Genomic DNA, 13,411 nt, shown 5'->3' with positions numbered 1-13,411 from the left:
CAAGGCTTATTGATTATCTACGAGCAACTATCCTTTAGCATTGCAATAATTCATTCTCAATCTGCAGATATTTATAGAGACATTTTCACATTAGACATGGAAGTGCATATCTCATAGACAATACAATAGCCGTTGTCGTTAAAGTCGATGCTGTAGGACTGACACAACAAATCGAGCGAATTTCTGAGTCTCAACTGTTAATACTGCACTTATCCTAGGAAAAACATACGTTTGGGTACTTATCTGCAACCTTATTGAGCTACGTCGTGGAGTGATATACGTCACGTTTTCCGTTCATATCATGGTTGGTCCTTTTGATAGGTTGGTACACTTCTGAATACCTTCAAGTATCGGATAAAAGATGCTAGTATTTTCATTCCAATGATGGCTATTTTCAAATCTTGAACGATGACAAGAGTGGTAAATTTACTAAATAGGAATGGCGTGCAGGAGAGATGCGAAGTAAATTCAAGTAAAACTCAGCATATTTTATAGAAATTGCAATTGTCGTGCCATATAATTTGAATTGAGACTTGCAGAAATAATCGCAGACACGGATTTGAAGTTATTGTCAAGCTTGTCAATGCATAAATTTCAAAGGGAAATCTTGCAGTGTGTTCGCTAAAGGGAGGAAAAAAACAAGTTTTTGAAGGGTCGGCGAAACGCTTGTCACGTGCCTATTATGCAAGTAATGACTGTGAATCGTGCACGGTCGGATTTCTCAATATCAAGGCTCTCAGAAAATATATACTTTGGAATTTGGGAATTCTACTACTGAGAAACAAATAAAAATCCGAAAGTGGTTGTTAGTATATAGCTACCTTAGGTTGTTTCCTTCGACGTGTAGCATCATGTTCATGTATAATTTATATAACCCATAAGACAGTACAATCGGTATTGGTCACTAAAAAATGCGGAACATACAGATAAATCACACAAGTATGGCACGATCTCGGCTAAACTTCAAATAATAACCCCCGTTTGTTACATGCACATTTTGCTAATGGCTATTTTCGTCTGGATTTTTCGATCTTGTTTGGTCGACGATATATTCATTTACTGTTGATTCCAAAAGATATGAGGGGGACAATGTCGCTCGTCGATATAATTTCGTCCTAGGGCCATACCACTTCATGGAAGGGTTTGTGGGAATCTTTCAGTGCGACTAGACTCATTATTGTGAAGTACGCAGAGGTGTTTCCAATTTAGAAGCCGTTTGTACAAAATTTCAGAGATCAGGTAAGAAGAAAAACATAGGTTGGAAAGCGAATAATGCATATAATATTCTTCCCGTTTGACGAAAGCCTCCTTTAGTGATGTATTCATTGCTTTGATTAAGTTGGAGTTCGATGCATGATAGCAAGTATGTATGATGCAAATGTGTCATGAGCAGAGTGTGCAGAGGTTGTGGTGAGAAAAATCCTAGCAACTTGGCTCGGATATTGAACTAGTCTTTTTAAGGGTGAGGATTTTTGACTGCGATGTTTTCGCTAGTAGACTAGGCGCCATACTCCAATCCGATTGGGATTAAGTGGATAATATGTTGGGACGTTGATCTGTGATTGTGCATCCATAAGGAAGCTGCCATTATTTACGGCTTGGGGGTCGGTTGAAGGATTTCATCGGAAACTCCGACATTTCGAGTACCCCCTGCCAATCATGATGAATTTGAGTAACCCCATCTTTGACTGACCCCGACTTAGAAAAGTTAAATATCGATACAATTATTTGTTAAATTTGCACAAATTCACCGATACTAAAGACCTTTAGTATTGCTGAATAGTATAGGTGTAGGCCTTTCCTTCTCACTTATCAACAGTCATCTCATTCCAGTTGAAAAAAGTGAAACCATAAAATTAAATTCAGAGTCACAACAAAATATAAATATAAATATAACAGCTCACGCTATAACCAGTAACCAACCACATAGTATTGTTTAATTTTGATTGGTATTATGACGGGGTTCTTACTAGGACATCAGACTACATTGGCAGAATTTAAAAGTACAGGAGGAGGGAGAACATGCCAGAGGCTGATGAGGATTGTCAGAGGGGTTGTCCCTATCCTGCGTGAAATAAAGTTTTGAGAAATTGATGTATGCAATGGTGCCGTGTGTTACAATCTGAGAAGTGTCTTCAAATTTGTTGTTTTACATTTAAAACTGTTAGAATACCCCTAGGGGGCGCACGAGAGGGGTGTCCCCCTCTGGCATAGAAAAATTTGGGCAATTGATGAGTGGAATGGTGCAATCTGAGAGTTGTTTCAATTTAGTTCACACACAAAAAAAATTGATTAACCCCCTTCTTTCTCTCCACATTTTGAGCAACCTCCTTGCAGCTTTTAATTTTTTAGTAACACCCCTCTTATTCTTCCGACCCCCAGGCCGTAAATTATGACGGCTTCCTAAATGTACTCTGTATACACCAGTCTTGGTGAGTCAGTCTACTTATCACCAAGAGTAATTGTTTGTAGACGTCTCAAACGTCAAATTTCCCGTTAGATGATACTAATATTTAGGCGAAAACTCAATGTCAAGCAATTCTCCGTGTTCACATTGCCATTCTACTATTTGGAATCGTACATTCATGACCATTATCCTTTGCAATCATTCTTTGCTCACCTCATTTGTGTTAATGTTTCCAAGATTAGTTATAAGTAATGAGCAGTTATAAGTAATGAACGCATTTCAAATTGATGTAAATTATCCGTCGATCTATTTCTATCCTTTCATGTATACATAGCTAAATATTTAGTAATTGTGAGGTTGACCATTCAACGTTATGCTTTACGCGATGTTCGGTTCTCACCTGGGTGTTTATTATTCGGAGACAAACTACACTGCTTTCACCTTTGCAATGAAATTAAACATTTCCTACGTAATAGGTAAGCATCACTCATAAGAAATCTTCAGTCTCTAGCAATCTCGTTAATAACATTACCATTTTTCAGAACAGAGCAAACTAGTTCTAACAATACCACGATATGGCTCAGCCTAAGAGCTAAGAGTAAGATTTGGTATTTGGATTGAAAGTGCTGTTACACTCATATGGTCGATAGTGGTATGTACGTCATAATTTTTAAGATAATTCCGTTCGATGACTTCATCATATCTATCTTTATCTGACGAAAATATTGCATTTAGAGTGGTGGTAGAACTAGTACTTGCCGGATATTTAGCGCTGGTTGTTTAAGAGTAAATCAATATAAATCACCGTAGACTAGCATCATTTTTCGCTGCAGCTGATCAAGCGACAAGATTGTTCTTCTTGATGCGGAGAATTTCCATCACAAACATTTGCTATTATAGCATGACGAATTATTTCTGATGTTATGGTCATACTATTCCATCGACAAGTGAAATATCCGCCGTTCCTTACAAGGTTACAGAAAATATGATTTTCAGATTAAACTGTCATGTCCATAAACTTTGCGCAATAATTATCGCCACATCCGATTTTACCGATAAAATTATTACAACGCTATAATAAAAACTGTGACCCTAAAGTTGAATACGTATACTTGTTTATAAAGAAATTAAGAAAGATATAGAATCAGTGGTGGAAGGTAAAATGGTATCAATGTAGTGTAAATAGATGGATAAACAGTAAGTCATCGTTCCGACACAATATGCAATTGGTTCAACTGTCAATTCCACCGATAAACGGTGACGAGACCTATTATACTGCTTAGAGTGTCATGCTTTTCAGCAAAGCAGTTCGTAAGATTTGCGCAGGCTACCCAGGATATTATTTTACTGTGATCTAATGTAGAAGGACCGAGACAATTTGATAGAAGGTGTCTGTGATTCATTCAAATCGTCACATGACGACGCACGCGACTTAAAGGTCTGTAGGATACGTCGGGCTAATTAAAAAATGGATGGGCTTCTGGTAACCCGACTGACCTGTTTACAATGCATACACTTTTAGTATCTTTGAAACTGATTTATGATTATGCCTAATATTTTCGTCTTTTTTATTATCTTAACAATTAAAGTACAAAGTTCTCCGTCGACTTATCCCATGCGATGTCAACTGAATCGCAATTAAAATGATTTTTCCAAATAGATGGACCAAAACAAATTTAGAAATTTGGCAACGTGGATATAACGCATACCTCTGTGGTCATGTTGTACCAAACATACTAAATAAACAATATGTGTAACGAAAAGAAGAGGAGATTTACCTACAGCATTGTTAATGGAAAATGAAAAATAAAACTTGAGGAAAGATGTTTCTCCAAACCCTCTAAGATTTTATTTTAGTATTCGTACTGCTGGTGTGATATCTTAGTAGTGGCGTTTTCATGTCGATGAATTAAAAAGTTCTGGGCTTGGGGAACCAGTGTACCGACTTATTTATCCACGCTATGGAGGAACACGACACGTTCAAGACATACGGAATGAACATGTACACTTAAGCGAAAAGCAGATTACGGTTGTGTATAGTATTAATAAGGGACTGAAACAATACGCTGTTTTCAATCGGTTTCGAACTCAAAACATACAGCATCCAGTCACCAAGCAGAGAAGCAACAGGCAGAACAGCTCAGCCAAATCAACACTCTCAAAAAAGAGTGGTTCAAAAACTGGGCTAAGTTGTTACATGATCATTATCGAGACAGAAAGATTGGAATACCCCTTATCGGCGTTTAGTTTAGGACAGTGCATACTTGACATTAGTCAAAGTTATGTGCAATGAAAGTCAAGATGTTCGGTGAACAGTTTTAGTACCATGGCAATAGACATCAGCGACGCAATTATTGATTAAGTCACAAAATTGTCAAAATTGTCAATGTCATCAATTTGATGTCGTGTGCAGATTATTGTGGTTAAAGAAATACCAAAAAAAAGCATTCGGCGATGGGCATTTGAGCTATGGCCAATAGTTGCCGATTTAACATTTTTACATTTATGTCACGAAAGGTCTACACTAGATACATTCTTTGGTTGAGTCGGGTCTAGCTGGGCTTGCACGAAATACATTCTTTACATTTAATACATTTTTTACATTTATGTCAAGAAAGGTCTTCACGATATACATTCGCCCACCTAAGTGTGGACCAATGTCATAGGTTGGCGTTTGTTAGTCTGTATGTGTGTCTGTAATATGTATGTGTGTGTGTCTGTGTGTGTGTTATGGATTTGTATATCGTCGATATCTCTCAAACTCATTCATCAAATGTCATGAAATTAGGTACACAGAATTGTTAGGATGGAAACTAGATCTGACAAAGTTTTGGGGTTGTTGGTTGCATAGTTCAGCAGAAATTAATTTTTGAAATAATATTTTGACTTATTTTTGCTCATTTACATAGCAAGGGAGGATGCACTAAATTATGAGGAGTGGGGCACAGAGGACTTGGAAATAGTATTACCGTGACTAGGGTTTTTAGCTTGTGTGTTCATTCGAATGAGCTTTTGTGCTACAGTAACTGATGTTTTAAATTCTCTGTGTATGTTTCTCTTTGTGTTTGTCTGTCTTTCTGTTTGTTTGTCTGTCTAACAATTTTGACAAAGAATGACACTGTCCATTTGTGTATGCAATTAACTTTCCTCATCACAGATATATATCTGGATTGACATGAGCAAAGTTGACAAAACTTTCTAAATATATTGAAAATACTCTGATATAACATTAGTATTGGTGGTTTACCATTTTTGCAATACTAATAACTAATTAGATATTTAAGATACTTTACTACTGAGGAATACATATCAGTATAGTCTTGACCAAAGTTGACAAAATGCCGTGTACATTGCATTACTACAGTGGTTAAATACATGTCTTCTACGTGTAGTATTTTCGATACAAACATCAGGTATGAAGTTACTGATCCAATAACAAAGATGCCACCTATTAATGTATTAAAACTTATGAAAAAGTGCAGAGTCAGCACTTTTGCATCAGTGGCTTCTCAAAGGAAATCCTACAACTATGATGTTGTCTTAAATCAAGCATGGTGACATGGTTTTATATTTTTCAACAAAGCATCTTTCAATGAATCATTTGTGGAAATACCAGAAAATTGCCTCTATTCCTAGATTGTTTTCGAACATTTCTATATGCAATCCTATGCCATGAGTAAATTTTGCATAGCCTCTTGGTAGTCTACTTATTCTACCTAAGGTAGCATTAACACACGGTACAATAAATTATCCACAATTCAGTTTGATTTTTACACGCAACGTTAGAATGTTTATAACTTTTTATTGTTAAGCCTGAAAGCAGTAATATAAAACCTCTGGATGTATAATTAAATTACATCTATAAATTTCAAAGAAATCATTAAATAACCATACAAGTCATTCTGCAGGTACTATAAATGCCAGACTTTTGGATAGTAGGTTATGACAAACTGAAGGGGTCATTCTCTGAAAAGTCAGCATGTGAATTTCTTTTGTCTTTCTGCTTGGAATAAATCAATATCCATTTGTTTCACAAAATAAGTGCAACTAGTCTCCCTACTTTCCATCACCTTATTCTGTATTGCTGAAGACACAATCAGTGGAAAAATTTACAAAAACGCTATCTTCTTTCTCAATCAAGCACATTTTTCTAAATCATTTGAAATAGTAATTTAGAAGAAAGGTGCCCATAAAAGTACTTTTTCAGAATTTTAAAAACCAGTCTGTGAATATATTTACACATGGGAGGCACAGTAGACCACCATCATGATGGGAAATCTCCAGTACTATGTAACAGGCTGATGAAACTTTTATTAAAAAAAACAAACAAACATCAAAGTAAGGAAATTGGTGGCAAGGTCCTATGGAGACAAAAGTTATATGGAGTATTGAAAACCCCACCTTTTAGTACTAACGGTCCAGCCCTAGATCACGTGCAACATCAAGTGCGCAAGCGCATAGTCAATGTCGTCATGAACACAGTTGATCCAAGGCCAACATGATGTACCTGCAACAACCGTGATCGGTATCTGTATGGTGATCGGTATGCAACAGCTGAGTGACGTATTTAACGTAGCTTTCTTTGAGAACCGTACAGTTATATGTTGTTGATATACAGCAGGTAAGTTATTTTATGGCTTTTTCAGAGTGTTACGAATCATGTCTGATCACAGGACTGCAAATAATTAAGCATAGATAGCTCCGATAACTTTTGTTAACTGCCGTACGCTTTGCCCTTTCCCAATTGACGTTCCGCTCGACCGAAAGTACTAGTATCTCTATACAGTATCTCTGTTTACGCTCCAGTTTTCAGTGGAAAAAATCGACCGGCTTTTTCTCGTAGCTTTGTAGAATGTAAATAAACGTGAGAAAGATGCGGTAGGAGCGAGCAGTTACCAGTTCATCTCTCTCTCTCTCTCTCTCTCTCTCTCTCTCTCTCTCTCTCTCTCTCTCTCTCTCTCGTGCAGCATTCCATTTTCAATGGTGTTATTTTATTTTATTTTATCGACATAAACACAGTCCCTTCACGAGGGACAGTGACATGTACCGGTGCGCGTTCATCTCCTTACGGTCTGTTTTTTTATTATTCCTGCCGTGTTTCATATCATACACGCACAACTTGAGTTGCTAAATGTTTGCAGTCTTATAATAATGTGAATCGAAGGATAAACGTTAGATGAAAGCATTGATGGTGAAGTGATAGTGAAATTCAAGCAATATACTTTGGCAGTCTGTCGTCTACAGGACGTGTGATGAACGCAAAACCCACGTTGGCAAACCAGCTGCTCGTAGCAGCAACCGCGTACGCCAAAACAAATTCCTAGGTGACAACTTAAGATTTGAAAGTCGAAATCAAAATGGCCACACCAGTTTAAAAGATGAAAACTTCGATACTGACGTTTTTGTGAAAGGTAGAGGCCGAGAGCAACTCTGTGACGGCTATCGCTTTTTCCCGATGAAACTTACAGGCAATCTATTACCCCTTGCGTACTGAACCATCCAAGAAGCTGCAATCATAAACGTATGAAAGACGTCCATTCTGCAAGTGAAATTCCACTATTCAGAAAGTTGCAATGTTCAAAAAGACAGCAAAAACACGATTGAGTTATAATGTTTAACACAACATTAACCACGGACTTAAATACTGATCACTTCAAGGCCAAAATTTACATCGTAACTATGGAGACCAGCGGTTCGTTTCTGGGTAAAACAGACTGAATTCCGAGAACGCGGCAACTATTATCCACAGTCCCTCTATCCATATAGGAACTGACAGTGTGTATTATCTAAACGCTACCAATCACAGGATTTGTCAGCTACGTGAAATTTGTAAAATTTGTTTACTTTGATACGTTTATCTGTCAATCATCACTGCATGCATCAAAACACCGATAGCCGTCCCGGGGTCATGAACATTTACGAACGAACAACAACTCAGTAGCGGATCAATTTGACAAAACCGATGGGCCGGAGGCCCGAATGGTCCTGTATCGCCCAAGTGTCAAGCAGAATGTCTTAATTGTCTTGCAAGGTTGTGACATTGTCGATAGCTCTTCGTAATGTTTTTTATTTGTTTCGTATTTTTCGTGTAGCCTGATGTTCAAATAGGACTCTAAAGTTGAATAACGTAACCATGTGAATATCATCGAAAACAGACTTTGTTTTAACGCATGACTTTTGAAGACTTTGTATAGCCAATTGGCCTCATGATCTTTGAACCAATAGTTCTGTTCCCGCTGCTATGGGGTATAAAAGCTAGGTTTTACCGCGTTTTGTTTAGTTTTCGTTTTTGGGGTTCTTTTTCTTTGGTTATTCCGTGTAGTGCACTTATCAGTGTTTTCCGCGGGGACAGGAGTGCAGAGGAATTGATCGGACATCGTATTCCGGAAGCTGCAAATTTGATCGCTACGGTACGCTCAACAGGTGGGGATTTGACAATGGAAAAATAGTAATTTTTGTTTAGTATATATTACATATAGTATATAATGTTTAGTGTATATGTACGTTATACTTGCAACGTTCCGTTCAGTTCAGCTTCGGCATGCAGATTCTAGCATCGGAATGGGTCGATTTTGGTGCAGCAATATGATACAATACTGTGTTCGAAATAATCGGTGACAATGGTGGCATTTGTACCAGGCGCCAAATGTAAAATAATTATTTTACACATTAGAAGAACATATTCATACGAAAAGGGTGTATTTGCATGCATTTATCAATAAAAAACTACTATAGCATAAGTATAAATAAATCAATACAGACATAAGTAAATACATATATGAGTGAAAAAACATACATATATGTGAACCAATTCACACAAGACCTATGAAGACAGACATATACATACATACGTGCATACGTACGTGCATACATACATACATACATACATACATACATACATACATACGTACGTGCATACATACATACATACATACATACATACATACATACATACATACATACATACATACATACATACATACATTCATACATACATACATACATGCACTCACGCACGCACGCACATACATACATACATACATACATACATACATACATACATACATACATACATACATACATACATACACAAGCCCATATGCACTCATGCACGCACGCACGCACATACATACATACATACATACATACATACATAGCCCATATGCACTCATGCACGCACGCACGCACATACACACAAACCCACACACTCATATACATACATACATACATACATACATACATACATACATACATACATATACATACATACATACATATATACATACATACATATACACACATACAGGATCGAAAAGTTTACATGAGGGGAACGAAGTACGCATGCGTATATCCACTCGCACACACACACACTGCTACTCGGAAAAGTTTACATGAGGGGGAACGAAATACGCATGCGTATATCTACTCGCACACACACACACACACACTGCTCTGAAAAGTTTACATGAGGGGGAACGAAATACGCATGCGTATATCTACTCGCACACACACACACACTGATCCACGCATTTGTTGATCCACGCCGCCCTGGAAGATATCCTATAATGCATTGCTGTAAGCCCAACGCCTAAACCGGAAATAGGCTCATTTGGCGTCAAGACACCAAGGCGAGCGGACCGGCCTCGCTCATCCAATCTTGCCGCATATGGCAAGCAATTGCGATAATGACGAATGCTTTATTTCCAAAAATCAGTAAATGACATGCTTTATCCATCCGTACTTCAGTGAGACACGTTCCCCAGTCAGTAAATGACAATGGGGCCAGGGTACCCCAGGCCTCCCACAAGTATCAGAGTGTTCACAGCCCCGTGGATAGCTGTGATATCGCAGCGGTACTCGTGGCGAACGCGATCGAGTCATTGGGGTCATCGCCACAGGGACTGTGGCGATGACCCCAAACCAATGACCCGAGCGCGTTCGACACGCCACAAGTACCGCTGCGATATCACAGCTACCCCGTGGATTGTTGTAGCGAAGCCAGCAGTTTTTCTCACAGAAACAAGTTGCATAATGTACTCAGTAAAACGTTGTCAGGTACATGTAACATGAAAACTGACTGAGGTCGAAGTGACTAAGGCACCGGGATTGATTTGACCACAAACAACGACAAGAGGGTGTGAATTACTTGGGTCGAAACGGACAGGGGTCGAGGTGACCTGCTGCCCCGGTCCTCAACTGCAGGCCTGACGGCCTGGCTATGTTTACATAAGGCGTCCACATTTTAGAAAATCACTAAAAGTAGGCAGAAAGAAAGCCCCCATTAGGGGTGGACCATTTGATATCCTGGGGGGGGGGGCTTGGAAGATTGGTGGAGAGCCATTATTGTTTTTCCCACGTGCTTCATCATGAATTATTTTTTTTTTACAGGGCATATGCTAGCAACTTTTTTTTTCACTTTCCTTCTTCGAAATATATATTTTTTTTACCAAATTTCAGTGCAATGTTTGTTTGCTTGGTTTTTCAAACCCAGTAACAAGATGCTGTTCTATCGCACACAGACTATATTCAAGAAACTAAATAAAGATATGTAAATACATGTACATTTTTGATTCACTTTACAAAAAAATATTTGTAAAATCATGTACATTTATGGCATTTACTTGTCAGTGTTGTCCTTACATTGAAAGTAGGCGGGTAATTTAAGAAAGTAGACGGGTTGACTGCGAGGGAGCGAAGCGACTGAGTGGCGAGTGAGCGTAGCGAACGAGGGGGGGAGAGCGCGAGAGGGGGGTGTCCCCCCTCTTGCAAGGCGAAAAATGAAATTTTGGAGTGGAAATGGTTTTCTCTGGTGGCATCTGAGGTGACATTTACAGACTGAAACAGTACTTTTGTTGTGTGTCTTAGACGTGGCTCACATACAACAAAACAAACAAACATGATTTTGTTTTGTTTGTATTATTTATGACACACTTATGGTTTTATTTGCAGTGAAGATTTAACATTTAATCTTAAATCACCTGCTGTCTGCTCATTTCATTGCCCATTTCCCATTCTTCATTACCACATAGTAGTTTCCCCCAAACCATCAAACTCATTCAATTCTAATCAAAACACATTCGCTTTTGTAAAGAAAAACATTGGTAAGATAATTCACTATAACAGTGTTCGCATTTACGAATAAAACATGCGTAAATAGAAAACTCATAACAATGAAAAAATGTGTAGAGAGTTGATCCGATGCATGATAATATTACGCATTGGATTGAGTCTCTACGCATTTTTTCATTGTTATGAGTTTTCTATACGCAAACGATAATAGTAAAATGTTTGCAGGCTGTCTCTCTTCTTGTGGTAATTTGACAAAATCCATACATTCAGATTTACACATTTCTGGAAAACACTGGTGAGCAATTTCAATTTCAGCATACTTCCTCTAATCAGAAGGTCATGTATACAGTACAATTGTTCATATTCAGTTATTGATCCTCAAGCTTGAAATGGTTTATGCTTTATAAAACTCCAGAGCTACTGCTTGATTTTTATTGATGCTGCAGTGTGCATCGAACAATTTGCCAAGATTTTTTTTTTCCGAGTCGCAATGGTCCATAATTGTTTTTCCATCAGCCACTTAAAGCCAGATTTTTTTTTTCGAGCAACTCCACCTGGCATCTTTTTTTTTCCCCAAATCTTCCAAGCCCCCCCCCCAGGATATCAAATGGTCCACCCCTTACGTGAAAACGCTACGGGTCGATAGGGGTCGGATGACAGTTTGACACATTTCGTACCATTAAGAGTCGAATGATACTACATTGACCGGGTTGACCATATGACTTTCATCAAAAAACGTCCGGGGAAAAGTGAATACATTTGATGTTTGACCAAACTTTACAAAGCATCAATTTTTCGATCAAAAAATTCACGCGTAGAACTAATGAAAATTCGTAAAAAATATACCACTGCCTTGTACATCAGGCACTTAAATGCCGTAGGCGTGCAAAATGAGTTTATTAGAAAATACACAGTGGCTCTTAATATTAGTTTGAAAATTCCAGTTCTCCGTACTCCGTTGCTGTCTAGTTCCAGTGGGCATACTTGGGTAGAGTTGACTTTTCAGATCCTTAGATTCAGATCCTCAGATCCTCAGATTCAGATCCTCAGAGCTCAGAGCTCAGATCCTATAACTTCAGAGGCAGATTCATAATTAAAATTTCACAATTTTCAAAGTTTGATGTAATATACTGATAAATAAAATATAATTTAGATTTGGAAAGGCTTTAGAAATTATGTTATTTCTATCTTGAATCTTGAACTTAAAAACTTCGATCTCAAATCAGAACGTCATCTGTCGAAGACAGGGTGCGCAATGATTCACTTGTTATGTCATCACGTGAACGTTCCCTCATAGAGATAAACACACCCGCGCGCGATAGAACGATCAAGACCGCGACGATCATGTAAATGCTGGCTATCGACAGTCCGTATTTTACCATCGTTCGTAATATTTATGGCGAGGGAACATAACTAATCCATGTTGGAGGCCAGTGACCCGGGCTAAATCAGAATACAGGGGTCGGAAGAAGCAAGTTAGCTAATCTGTAATTGTAGACCCCGTGTTCGTTGAAACTTGTTGAGCGAAAACGTTTATGTAGACTTTTTTTGTTTTCATAACTGCCTTGTACATGTCATTTGTAAATTATTATTTTAAATATTGCAATCATACTGTAATACGGGTATTGTAAAAGGCTTGTAAATTCGAATCTGCGTCTGAAGTTATAGGATCTGAGGTCTGAGATCTGAGGATCTGATTCTTAGGATCTGAAAAGTCAACTCTACCGGCATACTTGGCATTCCAGACATTCATTCCCTGCTGAGTGGAGCTACGTACGATCCTGAGTATAAGCAGAGAGTTTAGAGAGCAGAGAGTTTAGCAGTAAAGCTGTTGCTTTAGTTCCAGTAAGCTGTTGCTGTAGTTCCTGTTGAATGCTGTATTTAACCATTAAAGAATATAAGCCGAATGGCAGAGAGCTGTAATACACGACTCCC

At 38.2% G+C, this 13,411-nt stretch overlaps 1 long non-coding RNA gene across 1 annotated transcript in view; it reads right to left on the bottom strand.

Annotated features, from left to right (window-relative positions):
* The window catches only part of LOC139130537 (uncharacterized), a 94,695-nt gene that overhangs the window by 18,732 nt on the left and 62,552 nt on the right, over positions 1–13,411 (bottom strand). The window lies entirely within an intron of this gene.

This window comes from Ptychodera flava, chromosome 4, assembly GCF_041260155.1.
Source record: "Ptychodera flava strain L36383 chromosome 4, AS_Pfla_20210202, whole genome shotgun sequence".
Lineage (NCBI taxonomy): Eukaryota > Metazoa > Hemichordata > Enteropneusta > Ptychoderidae > Ptychodera > Ptychodera flava.
This window is presented reverse-complemented; position numbering and strand designations above follow the sequence as displayed.